This window comes from Lucilia sericata, unplaced genomic scaffold (assembly GCF_015586225.1).
Source record: "Lucilia sericata isolate MDLA Ls3-8-SP2 unplaced genomic scaffold, ASM1558622v1 Contig000192F_arrow, whole genome shotgun sequence".
Lineage (NCBI taxonomy): Eukaryota > Metazoa > Arthropoda > Insecta > Diptera > Calliphoridae > Lucilia > Lucilia sericata.
This window is the reverse complement of record NW_023994220.1, coordinates 32,866-55,192: the sequence shown is the minus strand read 5'-3', so window position 1 is coordinate 55,192 and position 22,327 is coordinate 32,866. Positions and strand designations below refer to the sequence as shown.

At 30.0% G+C, this 22,327-nt stretch overlaps 1 protein-coding gene across 3 annotated transcripts in view; it reads left to right on the top strand.

Moving 5' to 3' along the window:
* The window catches only part of LOC119601800 (sodium/potassium/calcium exchanger Nckx30C-like), a 103,192-nt gene that overhangs the window by 68,785 nt on the left and 12,080 nt on the right, over positions 1-22,327 (top strand). The window lies entirely within an intron of this gene.

Here is a 22,327-nt window from a genome sequence, read left to right as displayed (position 1 = left end):
AAACCGTTGGCAATGAGTATTCTCTCTTTTTGTAAAATCAACACCGTCCACGGGACAAAGCCCAGCCAATAGATGAAAAATATGGCAATTTTTAAAAGTCTATAATTAAACATGTTTTTTCTGTTTTTTTTTTTAATTTAATTTACATTGCTATTAAATAGGTTTATTCTGATTGTTTCTAAAGACAAAGTTCTAAGACTGATGCAACGGTTGGTTGATTGGTTAAGTGGTGGCTCATTCATTATAGTCATTATTACTGCTGGCTTCTGTTGTTTTTATCTGTAAATTATTTACGCACTTTTGTAATGTGAGATAGAGACCAACAGTGCAAGGGAGAGAGAGAAACCCTACAGTTCTGGTTAGCAAACCAAATTGATTACTATTCGTGCTTTAATTTACTACTTTTCAAGTTATATTACAAAAAATATATTTATTAAGTGTCTGTACCTTAGATTATTTAAGGACACCAAAGTTGCTATTGACTATCCTCTAGATTACTTGGAGACACTGTGTTCTGTAGTCAAGTAACACCCGTTGTTAAAAGTTCTCTAAAAACTGCTGGGTAGTTGACAAATGAGTTTTAAATACAAATTTATTCTAGTGGTTTTACTTTTCTGCACATTAACGTCAGCATCGTCTTTGTTCTGGGTTATTTTATTTAATGAATCATGTCGCAGATCGTTGATGAATCTCTTTTTCCAGCTGCAATGAATCAAATTTGTTATTGTTTTTCTTTTATTATGGAAATTATGCGAAAGGTTTACATATTTATGTTTTAATTTGTTATCTAATTTAGATACGATTGGATGGAAAAGTTTTATTAAAAAAGTGTTCCAGTTCAGTTCTAGTTCAGTTCTAGTTCAGTTCTAGTCAGTTCTAGTTCAGTCTAGTTCAGTTCTAGTTCAGTTCTAGTTCAGTTCTAGTTCAGTTCTAGTTCTAGTTTCTAGTTCAGTTCTAGTTCAGTTCTAGTTCAGTTCTAGTTCAGTTCTAGTTCAGTTCTAGTTCAGTTCTAGTCAGTTCTAGTTCAGTAGTTCAGTTCTAGTTCAGTTAGTTCGTTCTAGTTCAGTTCTAGTTCAGTTCTAGTTCAGTTCTAGTTCAGTTCTAGTTCAGTTCTAGTTCAGTTCTAGTTCAGTTCTAGTTCAGTTCTAGTTCAGTTCTAGTTCAGTTCTAGTTCAGTTCTAGTCAGTTCTAGTTCAGTTCTAGTTCAGTTCTAGTTCAGTTTAGTTCAGTTCTAGTTCAGTTCTAGTTCAGTTCAGTCAGTCTAGTTCAGTTCTAGTTCAGTTCTAGTTTCAGTTCTAGTTCAGTTCTAGTTCAGTTCTAGTTCAGTTCTAGTTCAGTTCTAGTTCAGTTCTAGTTCAGTTCTAGTTCAGTTCTAGTTCAGTTCTAGTTCAGTTCTAGTTCAGTTCTAGTTCAGTTCTAGTTCAGTTCTAGTTCCAGTCTCGTTCAGTTCAGTAGTTCTAGTTCAGTTCTAGTTCAGTTCTAGTTCTAGTTCAGTTCTAGTTCAGTTCTAGTTCAGTTCTAGTTCAGTTCTAGTTCAGTTCTAGTTCAGTTCTAGTTCAGTTCTAGTTCAGTTCTAGTTCAGTTCTAGTTCAATTCTAGTTCAGTTCTAGTTCAGTTCTAGTTCAGTTCTAGTTCAGTTCTAGTTCAGTTCTAGTTCAGTTCTAGTTCAATTCTAGTTCAGTTCTAGTTCAGTTCTAGTTCAGTTCTAGTTCAGTTCTAGTTCAGTTCTAGTTCAGTTCTAGTTCAGTTCTAGTTCAGTTCTAGTTCAGTTCTAGTTCAGTTCTAGTTCAGTTCTAGTTCAGTTCTAGTTCAGTTCTTGTTCAGTTCTAGTTCAGTTCTAGTTCAGTTCTAGTTCAGTTCTAGTTCAGTTCTAGTTCAATTGTAGTTCAGTTCTGGACTTTATAAAAGCGAATGGTTTGTTTTAGACAGTTTTCGAATAAGTGTTGGCTTTATCCAGTTTTCTCTAGAAGAGATAAATAATACTTTTACATATACATATATGTATATACATAAATTCTGTATTTTATATTTAAAACAACTTTTTCTAAAAAACGTACTCAATTAACCACAAAATGTAATAGTATAACGTCTCGAACCGCAAATAAGAAAGAAGAACGATTATTTTATCTTTCCACACGATGATTAGTCTAGTACAGAACCTTATCAACAACGGATGATTTTACGATAAAATTTGTAATTTTAAAATGATCAAAAAACTCGTTCAAGTTCTAATATTTGCCGGCTATTGGCTTTGTTCAGTACCATGGTTAGTTATAATGTTAACCCGTCACGGGGTTATCAATCCCCATGGATGGATGGATTATTTCATACAATACACAACTTTGTTGTTTGTCCTAATACTGGTCTATTGGCTGATCAATCGTATTGTCGAACATTGTTACATGAATTATGAGGTTAAGAAAAGAGTACGTAAAATAACTATAAAACGTCAACTGGAACGTTTAGAACGTGGTGAGATAGATATACATGAGGCTCAAAATCTTAAAACTTTCACTAGTGCCGATAAACCCAAAGCGAAAAGAAGTAAAAATTCAATATCATCTAATAGAAGAACAAAACCTACTGAACTGAAAGTATTGAATGCAAATAAAAAATCAACTGCTAAAAGTTCAGTTAAAATTAATGAAAGTGCCAAGGATTTAAATATAAAGGTTAAGACTAAAGCACCGCTGGAACCCTCAGTTAGCACAGAGCTACCGCCTGTTGCAAATGTTCAACCAGTTTCAGATTTACCACCTTATACGGATGATATGATTTTATTGGAAAGGGAATCTGAATAATAGAACGAATACTTAGTTAATAGTGATTTTATATATTTTTATTGTTTTTTTTTTTTTAATTTATTGTATTATTTATTATAAATAAATCGTCAACCACATTTGTGTATATAACCATATAATAATGTAATTTTAGACCAGATGATGATTAAGAGCTAAAGTATTTAATCATGTGCAGACGGGACATATAGTAAACTGTTCAAATGGAATATATTATTCTAGAGAAAACCATAAGACAGAATTGTTTTAAAAGAAAATTATCTAAGGCAGACTTTTTCTTATAGAAAACTCTCTAAGGAGGAAGTTTTCTTATAGAAATGTTTCTAAGATAATCTTTTCATATAGAAAAATTTATAAGAAAACTGACGATAGTATACACTGTTCTAAAGACAACTAACGACAGCCTTAATATATACACTTTTATATAGAAAACTGTTAAAAGCAGACATATGTCTAAAGAAAACTGTCGATAGCAGACATATTTCTAAAGAACACTGTCTCCAGAAGACACAGCTTAATAGAAAATTTGTTGAAACCAAAAGCTTTACTACAGAACACCGAACTCAAATACTTATCTATAGAAAACTGTTTAAAATAGAAACTTTTTTAAATAAAACTGTCTAATTTAGACTTTAATATAGAAAACTGCCCACAGTAAAGACATTTCCTGAGAAAACTTTCGTCCGAAGAAACTTTTCTAACTAAGACTATCAAATAAAGACTATTTTCTATAGAACTGACAGGCACTTTTCTAATGAAAGATATTTTTAAAGAAAACTGTCTAAGGTGTACACATTTCCTTAGAAAACTGTCGACCGAAGAATTTTTTCTTACTAAGACTGACGAATGAAGTACATTTTTTATAGAAAACGTTCGATAGCAGGCACTTCTCTTAAAAAAACTGTTCAAAGCAGACACTTTCCTATATAAAACTATTTAGAGAAAACTGTCGGTAGAAGTCACTTTTCTAGCGAAAACTGTTAGAAGACACCTCTCTGAAGGAAATAGAAAACTGTCGAAATAGAAAACTCAGATACACAATCACAATCAGATACCTTTTTATAGAAAAACTAACTGCGGATATTTTTCTAAAGAAAACTTTTAACAACAGACACCTTCTGTACAGAAAACTGTTTAAAGCAGACACTTTGTTAAAGAAAACTGTCGTTGGCCGATAATTTTCTATAAAAAACTGTAGACATTAGAAACTTTTTTTAAAAAACTGTCCATAGTGGACATTTTTCTATAGAAAACTGTTTACAGTGGAAGGCGCTTGTTACAAGCAGCAACTCTTTACAAGAAAGCATTCAGTGTCAGTCACTTTGCCATAAAAAACTGTCGACACCAGAAATTTTTCTATAGCAAACTGTCGACAGTGGGAACATTTTATTGAAAACTGTCGATAGTGGAAACTTTTTATAGAAAACTGTCGAAAACACTTTTCTATATAAAACTGTCTGCAGCGGACATTTTTTTGATGAAAACTGACGACACTACAGAAAACTGTCGATGGCAGACTCTTTTTTAAAGAAAACTATTTAAAGCTGAATGCTGAAAACTGTTGACAGGAGAAGCTTTTCGATATTAAACTGACTGCGGACAATTGCGTACAGAAACAGAAAGACAGAGAATAGACACTTTTGTACATAAAACTGACGACAGCAAACCCTTCTCTAAAGCAGATACTTGTCTATACCAAACTGTCGGCAATTTACATTTTTCTATATAAAACTGTCTACAGCAAAAAAACTGTTCAAGGAAATCTAATTATAGCATACACTTTTTTGATAAAAACTGACGACAGTGGACATTTTTTAATAGAAAACTGTCCACAGTAGACACTTTTCCTGACGGCGAACTTATTCGATAACTGCGATTCTAATTCAACAAACACTTTTGTACAAAAAACTGTCGACAACAGACTCTTTACTATAGAAAACTGTCGACCGCAGACTCTTTTCTAAAAACAACTATTTAAAACTGATTTTGTTAAAGAAAATGTAGATACCGTTCTAAAGAAAACTGTCAGAACTCACTTTCACAAGGAAACATTCGCTCACTTTTCAAAAGATAACTGTCGATAACAGAAACTTTTCTATAAAAAACTGTCGACATGAGCAATTTTCCTATAAAAAACTGCCGAGACCGAAATTTTTCTATAGAAAACTGTCGTCAGCGGGAATATTTTATAGAAAACTGTCGACAGTGGACATTTTTATATAGAGACTATCAACTGCTGAAACTTTTCCATAAAAAACTGTCGACACCAGCAAATTTCACATAAAAAACTGCCGAAAAAAGAAATTTATCTATAGCAAACTGTCGACAGTGGGAACATTTTATAAAAAAACTGTCGACAATGGACATTTTTCTATATAAAACTATCGGGCAGCAAAGAAATATTTTTAATACTGACATTTTTTATAGAACATTGACAACAAGGGGCACTTTTTTTTATTAAAAACTGTCGGCAGTGAAAACTTTTTATAGAAAACTGTCGACAGTGAAAACTTTTTTACAGAAATCTGGCGTCAGCAGACATCTTTTTAAGGAAATATTTTATAAGCTGACACTTTTTGAAGGAAAACTGACGTCAGTGGATTTTTTTTTTGATAGAAAACTGTTGACAGTAGACATTTTTTCTAAGAAAACTGCTTAAAGCAGTTACTTGTCTAAAAAAAAACTGTCAGAAGTTACTTGTTTTCAACCCCAGAATCAATAGGAAAACACCTTTTTAAGGAAATTTTTTAAAAGAAAACTGACGTCAGTGGAAATTTTTTTGATAGAAAACTGTTGACAGTAGACATTTTTTCGAAGAAAACAGCTTAAAGCAGTTACTTGTCTAAAAAAAACTGTCACCAGTTACTTGTTTTCGATACCTAGAGCAGTAGAAAACTTTTGCCTGTGAATTTAAAAGTTTAATTTTTTAAATTTCTTTTTAATTTGGTGCTTGTTCTTCTTCTACCCTGACCTAACTGTTTATATAATTTATGAAAAATTTTTAATATAAACTTTAAATTATGATGCTCATAAAATAATCTGCTTGTTTTTTTTTTTGGGAAAAAAAGTTTTATTTCTTTTTCCCTATCTCACTGATAAACTAAAATATATTCCATCATATACTCAAGGTAAAGGAGTTTTTCCAACATAAACACACACACAAACACATTTTTCAAGGCATACATACACCTGCTTATAAAATCAGCTACTTCATAAAAAAGTATTTCAAATATTCAAATACTTATTTTATAATTTCTTTCAAAAAACTGTTCATATATGATTTAATACAAACCCTTATATACTTAAACTTACTAACACTCAAGCAAAACTTTTGGTTAGAGTGAATGATTGCCAAATAGCAGGCTGCCCCTTTACCCTCTCCCTGCAAAAATACCACAAATAAAGAAATTGCATGCTGGTTTTGTTAGCAAAAAAAAAGTTCATTATTTTTTCTTCTATCCTTTTTTTGGCAAATAAATTTAAATATTTGCTGGTTGCTGGTATATGTAGTTAGATGTGAGTGTGTGTCTTTAGAGTGAGTGTATAACTGTGTGTGTTAATAAAATTTAAAACCTCAAAATTTGATTTGTGTTTGATAACTGTATGTACAATGTTAAAGAGCCAAAAAGTTTTTTGTTTCCTACTTTTTTCCTTAATTGTTAATACTGCATATCATTTAATAAAACAGTTTTAAGTTTTAAACTAATTAGAGTAGTTAAATTAAAGAATTTAAGTTAGAAGAAATTATATGATTTGGTAAAAGCAATTTACTAATTGGATTTAATAAATGTAAGAAAACTTTGTTAAAAATAAATTTTTGGTTAAAAAACAGAAACATTTAGAATATTTTTATTAAAGCTTAAGATATTTTAATAGAAAATAAGTCTAATTAATAACAAGTAAGAGTGTTATATTCGGCTATGCCGAATCTTATATACCCACCATCACACCTCGTTTGACTCGAATGAAACTTACTTATGTCGAATTTCATCTATATACACGTATATTTAGTCCAGTTATAAGCGTTAAAGTAATTTTCTGAAGGGAACCTTATATAGGGGGTAGGGTCAATTATGGATAGATCCTCATAAAATTTGGTAGACAGAATTTGGTTCGTATTAAATTTATTTGTGTCGAATTTCATCGCTACACTCGTATTTTTAACCATTAATGAGCGTTGCAGTCATTTTCTGAAGGGGACCTTATATGGGGGGTAGGGTCAATTATGGACCGATCCTCATAAAATTTTGCATAGTGATTTTGGATCATACTTATGTCGAATTTCATCGCTATATTTGTATTTTTAAACAAGATATGGCTGTTAAAGCTGCTTTTCGAGGGGCCACTTGTATGGGGGCTATCCGAAAACGTGGACCGATATTGCCAATTTTCAATACCAAACAAACCTTACCTATAAAAAATATTTATTTATAAATTTCAACCCTCTAGCTCTTTTCATTCGGACTCTATCGTGCTTTCAACAGACAGACAGACAGACAGACAGACGGACAGACATGGTTAGATCGTCTTAGAATTTAATGAGGACCCAGAATATATATATTTTTGTGGGTCTATGACCAATATTTCGATGTGTTACAAACGGAATGACAAAATCAATATACCCCCCATCTTTTTGATGGTGGGTATAAAAACTGCTTAAGGCAGACAATTTTATAAAGAAAACTGTCGATAGTAGAAACTTTTGAAAAGAAAACTATAGAAAACTGCTGACACTTTTGCCAAAAAAACTGATTAAGGCAGACAATTTACTAAAAGAAAACTCTTTATATAAGACATTTTAATAGAAAACTGTCTATGTAGACACTTTTATGGAAAACTGTCGACAGTAGACACTTGTGTAAAGAAAACTGTTTAAGGCAGACAATGTTCTAAAGAAAACTCTCTATATAAGACATTTTAATAGAAAACTGTCTAAGGTTGACACGGTTATGGAAAACTGTCGACAATAGACACTTGTTAAAAAAACTGCAGACACTTTTCCTAACAAAACTGTTTAAGGCAGACAGTTTTCTAAAGAAAACGCTCTATATAATACATTTTAATAGAAAACTGTCTAATGTAGACACTTTTATAGAAAACTGTCGACTGTAGACACTTGCATAAAAAAATGCAGATACTTTTCCCAACAAAACTGTTTAAGCAGACAACTTTCTAAAGAATACTCTCTATATAAGACATTTCATTACAAAACTGTCTTAGGTAGACACTTTTGTGGAAAACTGTCGACAGTAGACATTTGTATAGAAAACTGCTGACACTTTTCCCAACAAAACTGTTTAAGGCAAACAATTTTCTAAAGAAAACTGTCTATATAAGACATTTTAGTAGAAAACTGTCTAAGGTTGACACTTTTATGGAAAACTGTCTAAGGTAGACAATTTTATGAAAAACTGTCGACAGTAGAAACTTGTATAGAAAACTAAAGACACTTTTCCCAACAAAACTGTTCAAGGCAGACAATTATCTAAAGAAAACCGTCTTTATAAAACATTTTAATATAAAACTGTCGACAGAAGACTCTTTTATGGAAAACTTTCGACAGTAGACACTTTTCTAAAGAAAACTGTCTAAGCTGGACACTTTATCTAAGAAAATTTTTGACAGTAGAAACTTTTCTAAAGAGAATTACCTAATGCGAACCTTTTTATAGAAAACTATTGATATTAGACAGTTTTGAAATCAGGCAGTTTTTATAAGAAAACTGTTTAAAAAAAGCCGATAGTAGTAACTACTCTAGAGAATCTTTTAAATGCAGAACTTTTTATAGAAAACTGTCGATATTATACACTTTGCTTATAGAGAACTTTGGAAAGCAGACACTTTTGGAAAGAAAACTGTCGAAAACATAGGCTTGCTTTAGGAAAACTGTTTTTGCACTGATTTTATTAGTGACATCTGTACGTATACGTGTTAATGATTTATTGATATTACAAATATTAAGTATACGTCTAATTTCCAAGATATAAGACGAAGAAAATTATTATTTTTTTTTAAACCATCTATAGTAGAAAACTGTGGATAGTAAACATTAAAAAAACTGCCGAACGCAAACTCTCGATAGTAAAAACTTTCTAAAGAAAATTTTTTGAGGCAGACACTTTTCATAGGAAAGCTCTCAAAGAAATATAACCATATACGGACACCACTAAGTGATAATTGACCAAACAAAAGACCCGTGTCTCATAGTTTTTCCCTATGAGCACTTTTTTATAGTCGCCCAAAGATTTTGAGCCTCGGTGTCATTTTTACAAAAAAAAAAAAAATATATATATATATAATTTTCTCAGCCTTATATCTTGTAAAGTCTTCGAAATTTTGATTTACTCTCTGAGGCAAATATGTAGCTCTTGTCATAGAGAACAAATATTGTGAAATTAAAAAAAAACTTCATCTTAATTTTTTCATTTCAAATGTAAGTTTTACATTTTTTTAACGACACCTGTACGTATACGTGTTAATGATTTATTGATATTACAGATATTAAGTATACGTCTAATTTGCAAGATATGAGCCGGAGAAAATTATCACTTTTTTTGCAAAAATTATACCGAGGCATAACAGTGCATGACTTTGGGAAAAACTGGGAGACATGGGTTTTTTTGGTATTTTTTCATGTAATGGTGTCCGTGTTGCTCTGTGTAAGCTCCGTGTTGCACTGTGTAAAAACTTTCTAAAGAAAACTGTGTAGGCAGACACATTTATAGAATATTGGCTATAGTAGACACTTTTCTGATAGAAACAATTTTGAAAACAGAAAATTTTCTGAAGAAAATTATTTAAAGCGGAAATTTTTTCTAAAGAAAGCTGTTTATATAAGACAATTTTCTAAAGAAAACTGTCGATAGTAGAGGCGATTCTAAAGAAAACAGTCGTAAGCAAACACTTACTCTGATAGAAAAATGTTGAAAGCAGACAATTTTCTAAAGATAAACTGAAAACTGTCTAAAGCAAATAATTTTGTATTGAAAACTGACAAAAGCAGATACTTTTCTAAAGAAAACTGTCGAAAGGAAACACTTTTCTCAAGAAAACTTTTATAAAACAGACACTTTTACAGGAAAAAAACACTGTTATAAAGATAATTGTCAACATTAGAAAATTTAAAAGCAAATTTATTACTTTCTTTAGCAATTCAGCTAATGAAAACTCTATTCAGCTGGATAATAATAAAAGTTATTAGTAATAAATGCAATTCAGCTTTTTTTTCCACTATTCAGCTGACTCAGTTTACTATTCAGCTGGGTAAATTTACATTAATATATAAAATTCCATATGATGCCTTAAGAAAAATTAATTCAGCTAACAAATATTGCTATTCAGCTTAGTAAATTTCAAGAAAATGGTGAAATAATAAAAGTTATTAGTAATAACTGAATTCAGCTAACTTATTTGCTATTCAGCTGAGTGATTTTCTAGAAAATTGTGAAATAAGAATATTTTTTATAGTAAAAAGTGCAATTCAGCTACCTCAGATTACTATTCAGCTAACTAATATTGCTATTCAGCTGAGTAAATTTCAAGCAAATGGTGAAATAATAAAATTTGTAAGTAATAAATGCAATTCAGCTAACTTATTTGCTATTCAGCTGAGTGTTTTTCTTGAAAATTGTGAAATAAGAATATTTTTTAGTAAAACCTGCTATTCAGCTGTGTTAGTTTACTATTCCGCTAACTAATATTGCTATTCAGCTGAGTAAATTTCAAGAAAATGGTGATATAATAAAAGTTATTAGTAATAAATGCAATTCAGCTAACTTATTTGCTATTCAGCTGAGTATTTTTCTTGAAAATTGTGAAATAAGATTATTTTTTAGTAAAACCTGCTATTCAGCTGTGTTAGTTTACTATTCAGCTAACTAATATTGCTATTCAGCTGAGTAAATTTCAAGAAAATGGTGAACTAATAAAATTTATTAGTAATAAATGCAATTCAGCTAACTTATTTGCTATTCAGCTGAGTGTTTTTCTTGAAAATTGTGAAATAAGAATATTTTTTAGTAAAACCTGCTATTCAGCTGTGTTAGTTTACTATTCAGCTAACTAATATTGCTATTCAGCTGAGTAAATTTCAAGAAAATGGTGAAATAATATAAATTATTAGTAATAAATGCAATTCAGCTAACTTATTTGCTATTCAGCTGAGTGATTTTCTAGAAATTCATGAAATAAGAATATTTTTTTAGTAAAACATGCTATTCAGCTATTTACATAAGAATGTTTTTTTAGTAAAAAATGCTAATTAGCTGCTTCAGTTTGCTATTCAGCGTAATAAATTTCTACTATTAATCAATTAATCTATGTAATATTGTTATTCAGCAAGGGTTTTTTGATAATTTATTTTTTTTATATCATTTTCCAGCCTTAAAGTAGTTAATGATATTTATAACAATTCTAACCCTTAAAGTAGGCTTTAATTTACCACCATCTTAACTTTAAATTTCAAGAACATGTGTTACTTTTCACAGCTTACTTTCCACTTAGTTGATTTTCACTTTAAGGCCTTAACATGTCTCTCAACATTTAAAACCCACCAACCAACCAACAAACCTTTCTCTTAACATTTACCACGTTTAAGTCATTTTGCCTCCCCCACAAAAAAACTATTTGTAAACCATATTTTTAGGCTTAATAATCATAAATTTTTAAAAAGATAAAAATGTCTGTTTAACAAAATCCTTCCACTTGCTTATACTTCAAGTAACAATTTTTAAAATTCGAAAAAAAAATCCTAACAACAACCTCCATCTTCAGGGTCTAATGTTGATTTCTTTTTCTTCTCCCTCTCTCTCTTATTTATTTATTTATTCTTCAAGTGTTTCAAGCGGAAAACATTAAAAATGCTTACAAAAACTCAAGAAAAAATCTAAAATAAAGAGAGAAAAATAAATAAATGAAAAAAGAGGAGAAAATTTTTAGAAAAATATTTATGAAATGGAAAATATGCAGGTTTCTTTTTGTAAATGATAATATACACAAAGACATGCTTAGGCATGCAGATATATTTACATACATTCCGCCTTTAGTTATAGGGACAGTTTTATAATGAGAGTTAATAGAGTTTTATTTTCAAAAGAAGACGCAAATTAAACAGAATCAGTAGTTGTTTTTTTTTTAATTTTTCATAGCTGAATAGCTAGATAAGCTAGCTGAATTGAATTGTTTTGAATATTACTTAGCTGAATAGTTTAAAAAAGTTAGCTGAATTGAGCGTACATGGGTTGTATAGCTAAAAAAGCTAGCTGAATTGAGTTTTCATATTAAGAATTATATTCTTTTCTATTTTTTAGAAAATTTACTTAGCTGAATAGCTAAAAAAGCTAGCTGAATTGCAATTTCTAAAACTATACTATATGGCATTCAATACCTGATGAATATTACTTAGCTGAATAGCTGAAAAAGCCAGCTGAATTAAATTTATTTTAGTTAGACCATATTTTGCAAAATATGTTAGCTGAATTAAATTTTTATGTACTAAATGTCTAAATTTTAAAATTTGTGTACTATTTTCTTAGCTGAATAGCTAAAAATGAATTGAATAACCTTTAGCTAGACTATATTCTTTTCATATATTTATAAAATTTGCTTAGCTGAATAGCTAAAAAAGCAGCTGAATAGCAAAATATGTTAGTTGAATAGCATTTCTTGGGGATAAATGTTGAAAATTTTTATTTTGTTTACTTATTTCTTAGCTGAATAGCAATAAAAGTCAGCTGAATTACATTTCTTGCTAATAAATCTTCTTAACATAAAATTCCTTAAACATTTGCTTGGCTGAGTAACGATATAAGTTAGCTGAATTGCAATTGTTTATAGTATATTTCTTAAATTTTATATTTCTTTACATTTTTCTCAGCTGAATAGCATTAGAAGTGAGTGTCATAGCTAAAAAGTTAGCTGAATTGAATTTTCTTAAACTAAACTACATTATTATATATAATATATGAAAATTACTTAGCTGAATATCTAAAAAAGCGGCTGAATAGCAAAATATGTTAGTTGAATGGGTTTAAATGTTAAAAATTTTCATTTCTTTTAATTATTTCTTAGCTGAATAGCAAATAAACGTCAGCTGAAATACATTAGTTGCTAATAAATCTTGTTCACACAAAATTCCTTAAACATTTTCTTAGCTGAATGATGAAATAAGTTAGCTGAATTGCAATTGTTTATAGTATATTTCCTGAATTTTATATTTCTTTACATTTTTCTCAGCTGAATAGCATTAAAAGCGAGTGTCATAGTTAAAATGTTAGCTGAATTGAATTTTCTTAAACTAAACTACATTATTATTAATAGTATATGAAGATTACTTAGCTGAATGGCAAAATAAGTTAGCTGAATTGTGAATCTTTGTTACAATTATATGATTTCTAGCATTTTACTAATTATGTTCTCCTATTTATGAAAACTATTTAGCTGAATAGCCAAAAAAGCTAGCTGAATAGTATTAACTTAACCCAGTCTACATTCTCTTATATTTCTTACATAATTTACTCAGCTGAATAGTAAAAACAACTTAGCTGAATTACATTTTTGTTCTAACAAATGTTAGAATTTTGACATTTATTACATTTTCCTTAGCTGAATAGAAAATTTTCCAGCTAAATATAATAATTAAGATTTTTTTTCTTTTTTCCTAAATATTATAAATTTAAAAAAACCTCTTCATATTTTAATTTTTTTCTATAAAATATTTCCACTACTTTTCCTCTTACTACATGTAAATGTAATCTAAATGCCTGATATTGAGCAGGTTTGTGCTCATGATGATGATGATGTTTAGAGCAGTGTGAAAGCTAAAATTAATAAAGGCTGTTTTCATTTTGTTTTACCTTTCTTGTTTAGTTTTTCTCCTATAGCCCGTTTGCGGTTTAAGGTTGCTGCTACTGACTGCTGTTAACAAATTTTTCTCTTATTTTTTTCTATAGCCTAGTTTTAGGCTTTCTTGAATTTTGTGCACATTTTTTTCAAGTTTACCTTTTTCTTTAACAACATTTTCTTTCGTTTTTTTTCTGTAGCTGTTTTGTTGTTTTGCCATTTTTATATAACAGCCATCATCAGTAAAACAGCTATGTAGAAAGAAAAAAAGAATGAATGAGAAAAAACTGACAAGTCAAGGATATTTTATGATTATTTAAAAGCATGTTTTGGCTTGTGTTTTTAATCTTACACTTATAATATAAAGCTATACATATAGTGTAGTATGATATATAATAGATTTATAAAAAATGTATATACCTTGGACATATTTTTTTGAGTGATATTAAAGAGTTTAAAATGTAAAATTTAAGAAGAAAGTTTTATTTGTTAAAAGAGAATTTTGAATTTCTTTGATGTCTGTACAATATTAATAACATGGACTATTTGCTATTTTAATCACAGTCTTAGCTTGTCATCAGCCTTTAGAAAACTTTATTAAATCTTCAGCCTTAAGTGTTACAAGCAAATATTTCAAACAACCTATTAATTAATGTTACTCATACGCACCCTATTTCAAAAATACAAAAAATTCTACTAAAATAAGTAATATAAAAAACAGAATAACTTTAATACTAAAAAAATTAAAAGCAGTTCTAGTTCAGCTCCAGTACAGTTCTAGTTCAGTTCTAGTTCAGTTCTAGTTCAGTTCTAGTTCAGTTCTAGTTCAGTTCTAGTTCAGTTCTAGTTCAGTTCTAGTTCAGTTCTAGTTCAGTTCTAGTTCAGTTCTAGTTCAGTTCTAGTTCAGTTCTAGTTCAGTTCTAGTTCAGTTCTAGTTCAGTTCTAGTTCAGTTCTAGTTCAGTTCTAGTTCAGTTCTAGTTCAGTTCTAGTTCAGTTCTAGTTCAGTTCTAGTTCAGTTCTAGTTCAGTTCTAGTTCAGTTCTAGTTCAGTTCTAGTTCAGTTCTAGTTCAGTTCTAGTTCAGTTCTAGTTCAGTTCTAGTTCAGTTCTAGTTCAGTTCTAGTTCAGTTCTAGTTCAGTTCTAGTTCAGTTCTAGTTCAGTTCTAGTTCAGTTCTAGTTCAGTTCTAGTTCAGTTCTAGTTCAGTTCTAGTTCAGTTCTAGTTCAGTTCTAGTTCAGTTCTAGTTCAGTTCTAGTTCAGTTCTAGTTCAGTTCTAGTTCAGTTCTAGTTCAGTTCTAGTTCAGTTCTAGTTCAGTTCTAGTTCAGTTCTAGTTCAGTTCTAGTTCAGTTCTAGTTCAGTTCTAGTTCAGTTCTAGTTCAGTTCTAGTTCAGTTCTAGTTCAGTACTAGTTCAGTCTAGTTCAGTTCTAGTTCAGTTCTAGTTCAGTTCTAGTTCAGTTCTAGTTCAGTTCTAGTTCAGTTCTAGTTCAGTTCTAGTTCAGTTCTAGTTCAGTTCTAGTTCAGTTCTAGTTCAGTTCTAGTTCAGTTCTAGTTCAGTTCTAGTTCAGTTCTAGTTCAGTTCTAGTTCAGTTCTAGTTCAGTTCTAGTTCAGTTCTAGTTCAGTTCTAGTTCAGTTCTAGTTCAGTTCTAGTTCAGTTCTAGTTCAGTTCTAGTTCAGTTCTAGTTCAGTTCTAGTTCAGTTCTAGTTCAGTTCTAGTTCAGTTCTAGTTCAGTTCTAGTTCAGTTCTAGTTCAGTTCTAGTTCAGTTCTAGTTCAGTTCTAGTTCAGTTCTAGTTCAGTTCTAGTTCAGTTCTAGTTCAGTTCTAGTTCAGTTCTAGTTCAGTTCTAGTTCAGTTCTAGTTCAGTTCTAGTTCAGTTCTAGTTCAGTTCTAGTTCAGTTCTAGTTCAGTTAGAGTTCTTTTAGTAATACTAAAGCTTAAGGGAATTTAATTGGTTGAATTTTCAGGGAATCCCTCAATTTTGTTTAATGGCTGGAAAATATAAGTGAATTTTCCTGGTATTATTTGCTTTTAATGATTCACTTATTTAAAAATTATAATTAATTGCCTTTTAAATGCAGGTTTATGTTCATTAATTTAATTTTGTTATTTCACTGGATTTTTTCACAAAAAACTTACTGCTGAAGCTGCTTTTTGTATACATGGCAAAAAAATTAACAGCCCTACACTTAAACTGAAATGAAAACCAACCAACGACATTATAATTAATTATTCCCCATTGTTGTGTATTAAACATTAATTAGTTGCTCATATTATAATTAAAAACTCACTTGTGTATGTTTTACAATGTTTTTGTTTTTATTTTTTTTTTTTTTTTTTTTGTACTTTTTTGTAGATGTAAAACCATTACAGTGTAAAAAAGAATAACAAAACCCATAATGTTTTACGTAAATGAGTGAGTGTGTGTGTAGTGAAGGAGAAAATTTCACAAATTACATGATACATTTACAAATGACAAAAAATTAAATAGTATAGAACAGCAACAACAACAACAAAAAACTTAGACATATAAATAATTATATGTTATAATAAAAAGAGATTTATGTCTAAACAATAACTATGAAATAGACAATACCATAATAGTTAAACAAACATAAATTGCTGAGATTTATGAGAAATTAATGGCATTTAATGTTAAATGACATTTACAAATCGAGAGGGAGAAAAATTATAGAAATTAAAGTAGAAGGTATAAAAATGAACTAGAACTGAACTAGAACTGAACTAGAACTGAACTAGAACTGAACTAGAACTGAACTAGAACTGAACTAGAACTGAACTAGAACTGAACTAGAACTGAACTAGAACTGAACTAGAACTGAACTAGAACTGAACTAGAACTGAACTAGAACTGAACTAGAACTGAACTAGAACTGAACTAGAACTGAACTAGAACTGAACTAGAACTGAACTAGAACTGAACTAGAACTGAACTAGAACTGAACTAGAACTGAACTAGAACTGAACTAGAACTGAACTGAACTAGAACTGAACTAGAACTGAACTAGAACTGAACTAGAACTGAACTAGAACTGAACTAGAACTGAACTAGAACTGAACTAGAACTGAACTAGAACTGAACTAGAACTGAACTAGAACTGAACTAGAACTTAACTAGAACTGAATTAGAACTGAACTAGAACTGAACTAGAACTGAACTAGAACTGAACTAGAACTGAACTAGAACTGAACTAGAACTTAACTAGAACTGAATTAGAACTGAACTAGAACTGAACTAGAACTGAATTAGAACTGAACTAGAACTTAACTAGAACTGATTTAGAACTGAACTAGAACTGAACTAGATCTGAACTAGAACTGAACTAGAACTGAACTGGAACTGAACTAGAACTGAACTAGAACTAAACTAGAACTGAACTAGAACAGAACTAGAATTGAACTAGAACAAAACTAGAATTGAACTAGAACTAAACTTTTTATTTTACTTTTTGTTCCTTTTAAAATTAGAAGCTATGTTGTTATTAAGGCAATGTGGCGTATGATTGATATTAATTAAACGGATAATTTACATATTTGCTATTAGTTTTAAAGGCTTAAAACTTAGGACTGAAAGCTGTCCTTGGAGGCTCTAATTAAGGAAATTTAGTATTAATTTAAAGTTCTCTTTAATTTAAGAAAATTAAAAAAAAACTCTGGTTAATTGTTAATAATATAAAAGAGGAAACTACGCTGTATTATAATAATTTGATTTCCTCCCGGAGAGAAAAAAGTATTTTAAAAACTTTTTTCTCTTTAACAGCATCATTTTCATTATGATACTTTTACTATAACTCGTTTGCAACAACTTTATTGTAGGGAAAATGAACTTAATTTGATTAAAATAAAAATTACATAATATATGTAGAGTGTAGAGTAGAGCAGTAGAGAGTAATCAGTTTTCTGTGCATACTTTCAGGGACAACTGCATACATATGTACATTTATATGAAATAGTTTTCTGTTAAAAAAGAGTTATTTTTTGTTAAAAAAAAACTATTAGATAAAAAATTTTAGTTTTTTTGTGTATATAAAACAAAAACCTAGTGGTATTATTTAAATAGTTTTCCAGGGTTGTGGGTTTTTTTATGATATTTAGTTTAGATTTTTTTTGCATATTTTCATTTACATTTCTAAAATTTCAACTAAATTTTTTAGTACAAAAATTATTTTTCTTCGTTGGCCATTGTTAAAGGAGTAAAATAATATAAATTTTTATGGTTTTATTCACATGTTACAATCAACATGAGTTTTTGTTTTCTCTGAGTTTGTTTTGTATTAAATTGAAAGACAAGTTTTAATTTTACTATAATTTTAATGAATAATGTTTGTTTAGTAACGTTTTTTCTTATTATGAAGAAGACTTTATAACTAAACATAATCCAAAAATCGACTCTTTTTCATCGAATTTTTAAACTACCTTGATACTTAAATACCTGTCATATTATAGGGTTTCAATTGTTCTTTAGTTTTGTAGCTTAACTGCAATATTTATAGTCTTAGCTTGAAAACGGCATTTAGAGATGTTTTCTAGCTTTTAATTTGCCAAAACTACAATGAAAAATTCATACTAACCTCCTAATTAATATCAATCATACGCCACCTTGTGCAAAAACATTTTTTTTTTAATTTCAAAACTATCAATTAAGAAAAAGCTTAAATATTTATTCTCATTTGTTAACATATAGAGCTGCAGTGAGGCCTTGTTTAACAACTAAACTTCGCTCACAACTTTCTAAATTTCTTTAACAAAAAAGCCTAGAATTTAAATAATTCTAAAATAATATAAACATTTGCCTCTGAGTCTTAAAGGGAATCCAATATATACTTTGGAATGTCCAGGAAATAACCCAATATGATCTTCTGAATGATCTTCCTCCATTGTACTCCTGATAGCCGTTTTTTCGGTGGTAGCTAGCCTAGCTATGCTCTCACTTAACTATTCCGCCATTCAGTCTAGTACATTTCTGTTGAAGTTAGGTTTGAAGGACACAGGGGATTCAGAGACAGAACCTTTATCAATATTTAAAGCCTGAGGGTGCTTACCTATACATTTTTGCTAAGGCCACAGAGGTACCCACAAAATAAAATTATTTATAAAAGCCCATAACTTCAAAACTAATAAACCAATTTACACAAAATTTTAAACATGAACAAAACAAGTGTTAAGCTTTCAAACAAGCTTAGACAATTTCTATAAACTTGACTTCATCCTTAGCTACAATGAGTGAAAGTTGGAAACTTGAAATAATTAAAATTTTGCTCAATATAAACAAATTTCAAAGTTTTGTTTAATGTAAACAGTAAAAATACTTTATTTTATTTAAAAAAATATTTTACATTTCTCCTCTTAACACTCTCATTATTTCCCTAACTCCCCTTTATAACACTTCCTCTTAAATTCTTAATGTTTTTCCTTGATTTTATTAGCCAATAACCTTCAAATAATTGGAATTTGATTAGAATTTATTTAATACACAAACAAACAAACAAAAAAAAAAATTATACAAATCTTTAACTTATTTTCAACAAAAAACTAAACAACAAAATCATTGTTAATATATTAGTATGTCAAAGTATAGAAAAAAGTTCAGTTTGGGCAGGTCATTAAAATGACTATGTATGTATGTGTGTGTGGGTATTTAAGTAAACGTACGCAAATATATCGATTGTCTATTATCCTTAATTACAACAACTACTTGCTCACCACTGCAACCACTAAGTCTAAACATAGTTACACTGATTGACGTCCTTTTTCGAAAACACCCTTACATGCACACCCAAAAACAAACAAAAAAACAGAAGAAAAAAATATTTAAGAAAAAAACTTTAAGTTTTATTAAATTTCAAGTGAATTAAAGAGAAACATAAATAATTATAATTTTAAATCATAAAAAATTTATCATAATTTGCTCCACTGTGGCTTAAATTTGTAAAATTTTTTGTGCTTAAAATGAAAGCTTAAATCCTATTCTTTTCATGTTTCAAATCTTCTTAAGATTGCTTTGGCCGATTTAAAACTACAAGCTGTTTTGTTTAAGCAACCCACTAGGCGTATGATTAATATTAATTATCAGGTTACTTTATATAACTAGCTATAGATTTTTTACCCTTAAGTGTTCCAAAAGTTTCTTTAATGTTTCCATAAAGCAAAAACTTTAAGCTTTCAAAGCCATACTCCAATTGTGCTCTACAAACATAGCAACACTGATTTTACTAACATTATTTATGAGGATTTTAAGTAACCAAATAATTACTACTATATAGTACATAATTGTATAAAATATAATCTATATTATGTTGTCTAATAGCTATGTGTGTTTAAAAAGTCAATTAACAAATAGTTATAATCCTTAACAAAAATAATAAATTGTTACAAAATAGAAAGAGAGAAAAAAAATAAAAACAATTTAAACACATGGTGTCACAACAAAATAAATCAATGCCAACAATATAAAAAAAAAAACAAACAAAAAACGTTATAGACCAATAAACCTACACTTTATCGCAAATTCATACAAACACAGAATACACTTCCATACACATATATAAAATAAATAACCTTGTAAAATTATTACAAAAAAAAAAAAACGATAACTACACTCTGCCCTTTTTTCTTTTTGTTCATAAAAATAACTCTTAGAATAGGAACTAGAAATGGAACTAGAACAGAACTAAGGACTAGAAACAGAACTAAATAACTAACAGAACTAGAACAGAACTAGCAAGAACTAGAACGAATAGAACTCGAACTCAGAACTAGAACAGACTAGAACAACTAGAACAGAACTAGAACAGAACTAGAACAGAACTAGAACAAACTAGAACAGAACTAGAACAGAACTAGAACAGAACTAGAACAGAACTAGAACAGAAATAGAACAGAACTAGAACAGAACTAGAACAGAATAGAACAGAACTAGAACAGAACTAGAACAGAACTAGAACAGAACTAGAACAGAACTAGAACAGAACTAGAACAGAACTAGAACAGAACTAGAACAGAACTAGAACAGAACTAGAACAGAACTAGAACAGAACTAGAACAGAACTAGAACAGAACTAGAACAGAACTAGAACAGAACTAGAACAGAACTAGAACAGAACTAGAACAGAACTAGAACAGAACTAGAACAGAACTAGAACAGAACTAGAACAGAACTAGAACAGAACTAGAACAGAACTAGAACAGAACTAGAACAGAACTAGAACAGAACTAGAAACAGAACTAGAACAGAACTAGAACAGAACTAGAACAGAACTAGAACAGAACTAGAACAGAACTAGAACAGAACTAGAACAGAACTAGAACAGAACTAGAACAGAACTAGAACAGAACTAGACAGAACTAGAACAGAACTAGAACAGAACTAGAACAGAACTAGAACAGAACTAGAACAGAACTAGAACAGAACTAGAACAGAACTAGAACAGAACTAGAACAGAACTAGAACAGAACTAGAACAGAACTAGAACAGAACTAGAACAGAACTAGAACAGAACTAGAACAGAACTAGAACAGAACTAGAACAGATCTAGAACAGAACAGAACTAGAACAGAACTAGAACAGAACTAGAACAGAACTAGAATAGAAATAGAACAGAACTAGAACAGAACTAAAACAGAACTAGAACAGAACTAGAACAGAACTAGAACAGAACTAGAACAGAACTAGAACAGAACTAGAACAGAACTAGAACAGAACTAGAACAGAACTAGAACAGAACTAGAACAGAACTAGAACAGAACTAGAACAGAACTAGAACAGAACTAGAACAGAACTAGAACAGAACTAGAACAGAACTAGAACAGAACTAGAACAGAACTAGAACAGAACTAGAACAGAACTAGAACAGAACTAGAACAGAACTAGAACAGAACTAGAACAGAACTAGAACAGAACTAGAACAGAACTAGAACAGAACTAGAACAGAACTAGAACAGAACTAGAACAGAACTAGAACAGAACTAGAACAGAACTAACAGAACTAGAACAGAACTAGAACAGAACTAGAACAGAACTAGAACAGAACTAGAACAGAACTAGAACAGAACTAGAACAGAACTAGAACAGAACTAGAACAGAACTAGAACAGAACTAGAACAGAACTAGAACAGAACTAGAACAGAACTAGAACAGAACTAGAACAGAACTAGAACAGAACTAGAACAGAACTAGAACAGAACTAGAACAGAACTAGAACAGAACTAGAACAGAACTAGAACAGAACTAGAACAGAACTAGAACAGAACTAGAACAGAACTAGAACAGAACTAGAACAGAACTAGAACAGAACTAGAACAGAACTAGAACAGAACTAGAACAGAACTAGAACAGAACTAGAACAGAACTAGAACAGAACTAGAACAGAACTAGAACAGAACTAGAACTAGAACAGAACTAGAACAGAACTAGAACAGAACTAGAACAGAACTAGAACAGAACAGAACTAGAACAGAACTAGAACAGAACTAGAACAGAACAGAACTAGAACAGAACTAGAACAGAACTAGAACAGAACTAGAACAGAACTAGAACAGAACTAGAACAGAACTAGAACTAGAACAGAACTAGAACAGAACTAGAACAGAACTAGAACAGAACTAGAACAGAACTAGAACAGAACTAGAACAGAACTAGAACAGAACTAGAACAGAACTAGAACAGAACTAGA